The 9,653-nt window shown below is 43.4% G+C and overlaps 1 protein-coding gene across 14 annotated transcripts in view; it reads right to left on the bottom strand.

The window, feature by feature from the left end:
* Window positions 1-7,711: 7,711 nt before the first annotated feature.
* LOC106585259 (ankyrin-1) overlaps window positions 7,712-9,653 on the bottom strand; it is a 181,212-nt gene continuing 179,270 nt past the window's right edge. For all 14 annotated transcript variants that reach the window (XM_082968547.1, XM_014171281.3, XM_014171276.3 and 11 more), the window contains one exon: window positions 7,712-9,653. This exon is cut by the window's right edge and continues 2,096 nt beyond it. The gene's annotated coding sequence lies outside the window, so the exon portion shown is untranslated.

Raw genomic sequence — 9,653 nt, forward strand, 5'->3', positions numbered from 1 at the left:
GGTATGGTACCTTTTCAACGTCCTGAAAGCCCTGTTCCTAATTTTCACAGCTTTTCTGCACTCTTCAGTCCACCAGGGAACTGCGTTACTCTTTCTCCCCTCTGTACCCATAGGAATCCCCTGCCTTCCCCCCTCTCCCCCCTGTACCCATTGGAATCACCTGCCTTCACCCTTCTCCCCCCTCTACCCATAGGAATCCCCTGCCTTCCCCCCTCTCCCCCCTCTACCCATAGGAATCCCCTGCCTTCCCCCTCTCCCGCCGTACCCATAGGAATCCCCTGCCTTCCCCCTTCTCCTCCCTGTACCCATTGGAATCACCTGCCTTCACCCTTCTCCCCCCTCTACCCATAGGAATCCCCTGCCTTCCCCCTTCTCCTCCCTCTACCCATAGGAATCACCTGCCTTGCGGCCCCTACTATTGCTCCTCTTACTCCATCACTCACTATTTCTGGAGCGGTAGATAGCTGAGTGGTTAGAGCATTGGGCCAGTAACTGAAATGTTGCTAGATGGAATCCCCGAGCTGACAAGGTAAAAATCGTCCGTTTTGCCCCTGAACAAGGCAGTTAACCCACTGTTTCTAGGCCGTCGTTGTAAATAAGAATTTGTTCTTACAGTTTCTCGATTGTTTACACACATTTTCTGAAAGCATGCCTCATATTCTCAGAACTCTACACACAAATCAAAAAACACACACACAATGGGCAAAACCCCTCAATTCTCCAGCAAAATGAAACTTTACATTCAAAACAATGTTATTTCTTATCAAAATGGTATTTTGTTTTCAAATGACACACAAACCATCATATGAATAGACATTTATAAGAACCAGTTGAACACTGATGTGCTCAATGTAAAACACTGTGATGAATGGAAAACACTTCTTCTCCATTCATCATAATGACTTAGGCCTTTTTTTGGTTCAGTGTTGCCATCACTACAGACAGTACATACATAAGTGTGTTGTAAAATATTTGAGAATATTGTTTTTATACTCAGAACACACAAATACACAGTAACAAATAGATTTTATTTTTCCCACAAAAACAATGTACACAGTGTACATCCCATTCCCAACCAACACAAAGTTGCACATACAGTGGTCTACATACAAAACAGAAGAATTTAATGTATACAGTTACAGTAAAAATAATAATAATAAAAAACTATTCTGCATCCTCTTTTCTGTTGCGGTCTGGCCACAGCACCTCATCCACATCACAAGCAATGTTTTCCCTGGCCAAGCAGCAGGGGAAATATCGCCTAGCATGGCGATTCCAGCCATGAAAAGCATCAGCTGCTATATCTCCACGTGCGTCTTCCATAGCTTGGAGAAGAGGTATACGCGTTTGTGGATTTCGGTCATACACTTTCCATCTCCAGGCAGAAAACAATTCCTCAATAGGATTGAGGACTGGAGAATATGGAGGGAGATAAACAACTAAAACGCGTGGCTGGTGTTGGGCGGTGGGCGGTATTGTAGGGGCCAAGGGTAGCATGGTGATGGATGACGCCGTGGTGGGGAATCGCTGCACACATTGTGATGTTCCCCCCGCGCTGGCCAGGGACTTGAACAATGGCACGCTGGCCGATGATATTCCTTCCCCTCTTTCGTCTTTTTGTGAGTTTGAATCCAACCTCATCAATGAAGATGAACTGGTGCTCCACTGCAGCCACCTCTAGCTCAAGGACTCTCTGAAACACACATGACAATATCAGAAATAAACATGGAGTGGTCACTATTGTGAAGCACAATAATTATGATTACAATACTGAAATATGTATAATTTATACAGTGTTGAGAGTATGCATCAATTGTGGGATTGTATAGGACTCACTTGCACATAGTTATATTGCAATTCTTTGACTCTTTCTGAATTGCATTCAAATGGCACCCTGTAGACCTGCTTCATCCTGAGATTATTTCTGCGCAAGACACGGTCCAGTGTTGATAAGCTTACCCTATCAATATTTTGAAATATCTCATTGTTTTCTATTATTTTTTTTTGTATTTGCCGTAATGTTATGGCGTTATTTTCTAGGACCATGTTCATGATTTCAGTTTCCTGTTCAGGAGACAGAACACGTTCCCGACCACCTTGTGTTGGTAATCTTTCAGTTCTGCCAAACAAATAGTCAAATACTGTAAATACAAATTAGGAATACATTTCCCAAATACTTGAAACATACTTTATTTTTTACAGTCCTACAGAACAGTCCACAGGCAATACTGTACTACTGTACTCATTAAGAACTGTATTGATATGCAGTACTGCAATTTTCTAGTGAGAGTAGTTTTCTTACCTATTCTCATTTCGGAATGTCCGGATGATGGATGCTACAGTGTACCTGCTCAAATGTGGCTGTACTCTTTGCCCAGCCTCCTTCATTGTTAGACCATGGTTGACCACATGACCAACCAAAGTGGCTCGGATCTCATTAGAGATTACGGTCCTTGGCCTTCCTCGTCCTTGTCCTCCCCGTCCTCCTCCTCTTACTCTCACTCCTTTGGCTCTGCCTCTGTTTCCAATGTTGGCATCCATTGCTCCAAAACAGAAGAGCTCACCTGTTGCCCTTTTATGCTAAAGCTCTGATTGCTAATTGTAAAACTGTGTGACGGGTGTTTGCCCATGTGATGAGTCAGTGCGCATATTTGAATGGCAGTGTGTTCATTGTGAAAACAAGAGATTTTCTGCATGAAAATTGTGCCAAATGCAAAGAATTGTGTGTAGTGTTTTGAAAAAAGTTTGTTTTAGAACTGCAATTTGAGTGTAAAGCAGGAATTGTGCTTGTAGTTTAGCAGAATTGGTTCAGGGGGTTGGTGCATGAGTTACATGTTGTGGTCATTGTGTCTCAAGTACCAGTATTTGTGTGTAAACAATTGAGAAAAACTGTAACTGACTTGCCTAGTTAAAGGTTATGTCTGAAGAGATCCACCTGCAACAGCCCCTGTTCACTCAACTCCTGAAACTGACCCCATTCCACTTTCCTAAATATCCCTCTCCTTATCGAATTTCCTGCAGTATATTTCACCCTCATTCCTATAGTACACATGATTGGTTAGTGATGACTACTCCCTGTAGAATCCTCCCATACCTTCCAACTGCAGTGCCTTCGGAAAGTATTCAGACCCCTTGACTTTTTTCACATTTTGTTACATTACAGTCTTATTCTAAAATGGATTAATTTTTGTTCCCCCTCATTAATCTACAAACAGTACAAAGCAAAAACGTTTTTGTTTTTTTTGCTAATATAAATATATATACTGCTCAAAAAAATAAAGGGAACACTTAAACAACACATCCTAGATCTGAATGAAAGAAATAATCTTATTAAATACTTTTTTCTTTACATAGCTGAATGTGCTGACAACAAAATCACACATAAATAATCAATGGAAATCCAATTTATCAACCCATGGAGGTCTGGATTTGGAGTCACACTCAAAATTAAAGTGGAAAACCACACTACAGGCTGATCCAACTTTGATGTAATGTCCTTAAAACAAGTCAAAATGAGGCTCAGTAGTGTGTGTGGCCTCCACGTGCCTGTATGACCTCCCTACAACGCCTGGGCATGCTCCTGATGAGGTGGTGGATGGTCTCCTGAGGGATCTCCTCTCAGACCTGGACTAAAGCATCCGCCAACTCCTGGACAGTCTGTGGTGCAACGTGGCGTTGGTGGATGGAGCGAGACATGATGTCCCAGATGTGCTCAATTGGATTCAGGTCTGGGGAACGGGCGGGCCAGTCCATAGCATCAATGCCTTCCTCTTGCAGGAACTGCTGACACACTCCAGCCACATGAGGTCTAGCATTGTCTTGCATTAGGAGGAACCCAGGGCCAACCGCACCAGCATATGGTCTCACAAGGGGTCTGAGGATCTCATCTCGGTACCTAATGGCAGTCAGGCTACCTCTGGCAAGCACATGGAAGGCTGTGCGGCCCCCCAAAGAAATGCCACCCCACACCATGACTGACCCACCGCCAAACCGGTCATGCTGGAAGATGTTGCAGGCAGCAGAACGTTCTCCACGGTGTCTCCAGACTCTGTCACGTCTGTCACGTGCTCAGTGTGAACCTGCTTTCATCTGTGAAGAGCACAGGGCGCCAGTGGCGAATTTGCCAATCTTGGTGTTCTCTGGCAAATGCCAAACGTCCTGCACGGTGATGGGCTGTAAGCACAGCCCCCACCTGTGGACATCGGGCCCTCATACCACCCTCATGGAGTCTGTTTCTGACCGTTTCAGCAGACACATGCACATTTGTGGCCTGCTGGAGGTCATTTTGCAGGGCTCTGGCAGTGCTTCTCCTGCTCCTCCTTGCACAAAGGCGGAGGTAGCGGTCCTGCTGCTGGGTTGTTGCCCTCCTACGGCCTCCTCCACGTCTCCTGATGTACTGGCCTGTCTCCTGGTAGCGCCTCCATGCTCTGGACACTACGCTGACAGACACAGCAAACCTTCTTGCCACAGCTCGCATTGATGTGCCATGCTGGATGAGCTGCACTACCTGAGCCACTTGTGTGGGTTGTAGACTCCGAAAGCGCCGCCAGCATTCAAAAGTGACCAGAACATCAGCCAGGAAGCATAGGAACTGAGAAGTGGTCTGTGGTCCCCACCTGCAGAACCACTCCTTTATTGGGGGTGTCTTGCTAATTGCCTATAATTTCCACCTGTTGTCTATTCCATTTGCACAACAGCATGTGAAATTTATTGTCAATCAGTGTTGCTTCCTAAGTGGACAGTTTGATTTCACAGAAGTGTGATTGACTTGGAGTTACAATGTATTGTTTAAGTGTTCCCTTTATTTTTTTGAGCAGTGTATATATAAAAAACTGAAATACCACAGTTACATTCAGACCCTTTACTCAGTACTTTGTTGAAGCACCTTTGGCAGCGATTACAGCATCAGGTTTTTTGGGGTATGACGCTACAAGCTTGGCACACCTGTATTTTGGGAGTTTCTCCCATTCTTCTATGCAGATCCTCTCAAGCTCTGTCAGGTTGGATGGGGAGCGTGACTGCACAGCTATTTTCAAGTCTCCAGAGATGTTTGATTGGGTTCAAGTCCGGGCTCTAGCTGGGCCACTCAAGGGCATTCAGAGACTTGTCCCAAAGCCACTCCTGCATTGTCTTGGCTGTGTGCGTAGGGTTGTTGTCCTATTGGAAGGTGAACCTTCACCCCGGTATGAGGTCCTCATCAAGGAACTCCCATTACTTTGCTCCGTTCATCTTTGCCTCGATCCTGACTAGTCTCCCAGTCCCTGCCGCTGAAAAACATCACCACAGCATGATACTGCCACCACCATGCTTCACTGTAGGGATGGTGCCAGGTTTCCTCCAGATGTGACGCTTGCCATTCAGGCCAAAGACTTGAATCTTGGTTTCATCAGAGAAGAGAGTCTTTAGGTGCCTTTTGGCAAACTCCAAGCGGGCTGTCATGTGCCTTTTACTGAGGAGTGGCTTCCATCTGGCCACTCTACCATAAAGGCCTGATTGGTGGCTGAGATGGTTGTCCTACTGGAAGGTTCTTCCATCTCCACAGAGGAAGTCTAGGGCTCTGTCAGAGTGACCATCGGGTTCTTGGTCACCTCGACACAATCCTATCTCGGAGCTCTACAGACAATTCCTTCGACCTCATGGCTTGGTTTTTGCTCTGACATGCACTGTCAACTGTGGGACCTTATATAGACAGGTGTGTGCCTTTCCAAATCATGTCAAATCAATTGAATTTACCACAGGTGGACTCCAATCAAGTTGTAACAACATCTCAAGTATGATCAATGGAAACAGGATGCACCTGAGATCAATTTCGAGTCTCATAGCAAAGGGTCTGAATACTTATGTAAATAAGTTATTTCTGTTTTTTATTTTTAATAAATGTGCAAAAATGTCTTAAAACCTGTTTTTGCAATGTCATTATGGGGTATTGTGTGTAGATTGCTGAGGAAAAAGTTTTATTTAATCAATTTTAGAATAAGGCAGCAACGTAACAAAATGTGGAAAAAGTCAAGGGGTCTGAATACTTTCCGAAGGCACTGTACATCTGCCTTCCAACTACATCTCGAGTAAGATCCAGAGCAGATTGAGTTCCAATTACTGGGTCAATCCTGGTTCCCCGGACATCATTAAGGCACACAAGCCCTTTCTCCAACACCATTTATATCAGTCCGTGCCCCTCCCCAGAGTGTACTGTGGGCATTATAATCCCCACACCACATCACCCGTCTCCTATCTTGACCTTCTACACTCCCAAGAGCCATTGACTCTAGTCTCTTACACAGGTTGTAAAAGTCCACTGTTACCAGATCCCCCCTCCCAACCACACATCTACCACTACATATTCCTGCTCAACTCCCTCTCCCATGTTACTTGGATGTAAAATGTCCAAATTGGAAAATAGTATGGTTAGCCTGTGTTTAGACAGGCAGCCCAATTCGGATCCCTTTTTCACTAATTGGTCTTTTGACCAATCACATCACATCTTTTCGACAGATCTTTTTCAGAGCTGATCTGATTGGTCAAGGACCAATTAGTGAAAAAAGGATCAGAATTGGGCTTCCTGTCTAAACGCAGCCTATGCGAGCTTGAGTGTAATAAAGATAATCTAACGTTTTACCTAATGATATATAAGGAGGGCATTTGCACAACATGTTTCACAACAGCACACAACAAAATTCCAGAGACATATTGAGCAACCAACTGATACCAATCACGACCACACCTAGAGACAGATGGCTGACTTAAGCCCTAGCCACACGAACTGACCACTGGTGTAAAGAACAACATTCCATGAATATCGAAAGCACCCAGACACGAATTACCAGAAATACACACACACACACACACTTAGGTGTGTTGGACTCCGAGGACAAAGGACACTGCCAAGGGCCAATGGGAAGTGGACACCACCTGGAGAGTGGACCGTCCCTCCACTCATCGACCAGTCAGGAGAGCGGACCTACCAGACTCAACGTCAACACACTGTTATTTCATTGTATAAATTGGATGTATACTATGTTTCGGGGCTCTCTTCTGCTAGTTCCCTATGCGCTAAACGAAGGAGTCCGTGCACGCTCAGCCAAATATCTTTGTCTCATAATAAACTGCCTTACTATAAACTGAATCCACCTGGTACAGCGTCTTGACTTGGTCTCCTTCTCAAGTAATTGATCATCAACATGAGCCAAACTGATTTAGGTGGTATCAATCAATTAAGGAGCATAATGAATGTATAATGTACGTATGTCTGGTCTGTGTGGTCATAAACATGATAGGTTTTAATGGTGCAGAGGGAGGGATAGATGATCAAATGTCTCAAAACATCAACTTGAGTTTTATATGTGCTCTCTTTCTCTTGCTCGTTCCCTCCTTGTCTTTGAATGTATGTGTTCTTGAAAATGCTAGAAATATTATAGCTATACGATGATGAATGCAATGCTTGGGAAAATGGACCTATTCATTATTCCGAGCTATTACGGACATAATGCTGCAGGACTTTCATGATAATACAACTCATTTCTCAACGCCAGAGACAGTACGTTTCCTGCTATGAAAGAATACCCCCGCTGTGAAAACGTCAGAGTCATTGAAAAAAACAAGCTTATACTGCCATCTGGTGAAATGTATTGATATTCTTCATGTACAATTAACAGTGTAAAATAATACATGGATGGACTCGTCTCATACAAACTCATACACATAAAAACACAAGGACATTTTATTTCTTTATTATTACATAAATGATTTGAGCTGGTGTACAGGGTAAATTATCTATAGATGTCTTCGGATTTCATTTGATTAAAAGGCTTGTACATGTATATATTCGTCATATTTGACCTCTCAATAACAATATAAAAGCAAACAAAACAAGTTCAAATACGCACAAGGCCCCTATTTTTCCCAGGTTGCAGGCATTACCCATAACTCAACAGTCTCTTGGTAGCTATGAGGCTAAAAGTACATCCATAAAATAACTATAATCCCGCTGACAAGTAAGGGTGCATAGCATTCTAAGTAAATATATATTTTCGTATATTTTATATATATTCATTTATATTAAAAACCTTTTCTGTGCATGTGTGCAGGTGCATTCCTTAGTATTGAGTAATATGCTATTGCATGAATAATGTCTTCAATCCATTCTAAACGAGTATACGTGTTCTCTAGTTTTTGCAACAGTTAATATTTTTGCATGAACTTGGTTTATGTCGTCACCTCCATGGTCTAAAGTTTTATCGAGTCCTCCCTCTCCTTGACTCTTCCACTCAGCCTGTCACTGTGTAGAAGGAAGCCTTAGAACTGGCTCAATCTCTTTTTGGTTTTAGGGAGCGGGGATGGAATGGGGGTGGGCGGTGTTGAGGAAAAATACTTGTCAAAGCCTAGCCAGTGAAGCCACTATGCTGTCTCAGAGAGTTGTCTAACTAACGCCCAGTCTGCTTTCCCTGTCTACCACCTCCACAAGTCTCCAGCCCCAACCCCATTACATCCAGACTTAAAGACTGGAGGCCTACGCTGTGTACACACAAATGACCAGATACAGAAACCAAACTAAGAAGCATAATGAATGCATAATGTATGTATGTCTGGTTTTCCTTAAGCTCTTACTGAGCCAACCTTAAGCAGTCACATGGAGGTGCTTCCCCATTCCTCTCTCTGTTGCCCCCGTAGCTTTGACCCAGTCAGGGTGCGGTCATAAACATGATATGTTTTCATGGTGCAGAGGGAGGGATAGATGATCAAATGTCTCAAAACAAAAACTTGAGTTTTATATGTGCTCTCTTTCTCTTGCTCGTTCCCTCGTTGTGATTATGCATGGATGGGTTATATGGACGACATATCTATTCATATGTGTTCAGTGTTATACAGTTTCTTAAACAACAACAGATCCTGAGTTCAATAGATAGACTCAACAGTCGGGCGTCTAGCCTACCTAGTTAACTAATATGTACAGAGCAAGACCTTACATTCATTACCTGTGGCTACAGAGGCTGATAAACCATGGGTCTGGACTGGAGACTCATTTCAATGTCTGGGTATTATTATTGCAGAGTGTTTGTTCATATACTCTCTGGAGTGTTTGGGACACAAGTTTTCCTTCGATATGAGCAATGTAATGTATCAAGATCCGTTACGATACAATGCCAAGAGGATGTACAGCATTACAACTAATCTACATGATGTGGGATGGTATACTGTACTGAGGTAACACTACAGTAAACCATGTTTAAATCAGGTTAGGGACCGGAGAGCCTCGGTTTAATGTCCACCAATAGAGTCATATCACCTTCACACCCCTCATATCACCTTCACCGCCCTCAACCCTGCACTGTCATCTGTCAACACTAAATAACGTTGTACGGTGTCAGTCTCAATTGTACTTACAATCAGTGGACTCATTACACACACACACCCGCTCGCATACACACGCACACACACTATTAGAATTTCTCCTTAAAATTAAATATTAATGCCATTAAGGCTTAAAAGAACAATGAGTGGACATTTTTGGATGGCTTGCATAAACCTCAGGGAATGGCTATTCCTTACCAACCAACCTTCAAACACACACAATCAAAAACCAAACACTGTTGGGACTGGGAGAAAAACATTTGAAGAAAACAACTCTCCAATAATGCAAACCAGTAACTCAGTCC

Source organism: Salmo salar, chromosome 24 (genome assembly GCF_965601325.2).
Source record: "Salmo salar chromosome 24, fSalSal1, whole genome shotgun sequence".
NCBI classification, from domain to species: Eukaryota; Metazoa; Chordata; class Actinopteri; order Salmoniformes; family Salmonidae; genus Salmo; species Salmo salar.